The sequence below is a fragment of the Ambystoma mexicanum genome, chromosome 6q (assembly GCF_040938575.1).
Source record: "Ambystoma mexicanum isolate Mex_15411 chromosome 6q, UKY_AmexF1_1, whole genome shotgun sequence".
In the NCBI taxonomy this organism is placed as follows: domain Eukaryota; kingdom Metazoa; phylum Chordata; class Amphibia; order Caudata; family Ambystomatidae; genus Ambystoma; species Ambystoma mexicanum.
Window position 1 is genome coordinate 1,484,426,912 of NC_090937.1, and position 1,539 is coordinate 1,484,428,450.

General features: G+C 62.8%; 1 non-coding gene across 1 annotated transcript; it reads right to left on the reverse strand.

Annotated features, from left to right (window-relative positions):
• Positions 1-504: 504 nt before the first annotated feature.
• On the reverse strand, positions 505-655 carry LOC138517671 (5.8S ribosomal RNA). The gene has a single exon (XR_011282768.1). It is a non-coding gene; the product is annotated as a 5.8S ribosomal RNA (ribosomal RNA).
• Between the last annotated feature and the right edge of the window lie 884 nt (positions 656-1,539).

Here is a 1,539-nt window from a genome sequence, read left to right on the forward strand (position 1 = left end):
AGCAGGTCACCACGTCTGATCTGAGGCCGTGGTCGGGGAGCACAAAGCTCAGGGCAGCTGGCCTCGGGCCCGTACGGGGGGTTGCCCCAGCCCTTGGCGCAGGTGAGTGTATTCTGTCCCAATCTGTGACCGAAGCCCACATGGTCACGAGGTCCGCGCTCCATGGTCATCCTGCGCCGGCAGCCGTGGGACACCAAAGACAGCCACACACACAGCACGGCCAGGTGCCCCGGGGTGGGGTGAAGGTGCGCCAGGTTTTTTTAAAGCCTGCTGCCGCCGCCTCCACATCCAGGGTGCGTTGGCCACCCGGCCCTCCCGAAACCAGCATGAGGAGGGGAAACTGGGGAAGCCAGGACACGTCGGCAATGAGCTTGCGCGCCAGATCCAAGGATCCAGCGACGGTGCTGATCGGGGTCTGACCTTAGGGGGATGAATGGAATGGGGTCCCTGCGACAGCCCCAGCCACGACCCTGGGAGTGAACCCCGGGGCGATTCATGTACAAGCGACCCTCAGACAGGCGTAGTCCCGGGAAAAACCCAGGGCCACATGGTGCGTTCGACGTGTTGATCAATGTGTCCTGCAATTCACACTAATTCGCGCAGCTAGCTGCGTTCTTCATCAATGCACAAGTCGAGTGATCCACCGCCAAGAGCCACAGGCAACTTTTTTTGTCCTAGACGTCGGCCTGACCCTGCTGGTGCAGGAGAGGTTGGGGGAGGCAGCGCTGGCTGTGGCAGGACAGCCCAGCTCCCTGTCTAGCTTGGCCGAAACCATTGTGGTTTTAAAAAAAATAATAATAATAATCCAGGTGCTCAGCCTGACCGCCAGCTGCAGCAGCACAGCGCTTCCCAGGGGGATGGAGGTAGGCCGCTCCGCCACCTGCCCACACGGCCCGATCCACTCATCCTTCCCCGACCCCTTCCCTTTTGGGAGGGGGGGCTGGGAGATGGATAACGAGGCAGGCCAGAGACAGCACAGACAGGGGGTCGGGTGGGACCACTAGAGTCTTCAAACCCCAGCCCGGCTGCATAGGGCCCAGCTCCAGGTACCTGGGCAAGAGGCCTGGCCATTGCTCACACACAGATGTAGGCGGCTGGAACCTTGGCGCCCACCGTCAAGTGAGCCAGCTGCACCATGGCTCAGGGCTCATGCCTGGCGTGCCGGGAGCCTGTCTGCCTGGGGAGGCACCCCTCGAGAGCAGTCAGGTTTCCCTCGGCTCCAGGCTGCCCCCACTCGGGGCTTCCCTGGTGACCGGGGTGTGCCCACCAATGCCCAGCCGCTGGCAGGTCAGAGAGAGGAGTGTGTGCCCCCGGCCGGCGCAGATGCGGGCTCAGTGAGGAGAGGGGGCTGGTTGACCACGCGCACCGGACCGCTCTGCGAGAGGTGCCCCGGGCTGTGGGTGTGTACGTCTGGGATGCAACTGAGGTCGGGCCCACGGCCTCCCTCCCGCTGCTCCGCTGTTAATGATCCTTTATGCCCCCACCCACAAGCAGAAACCATTCACACTCAAACGCCCCATTTCTCCTTCCAAACACTTT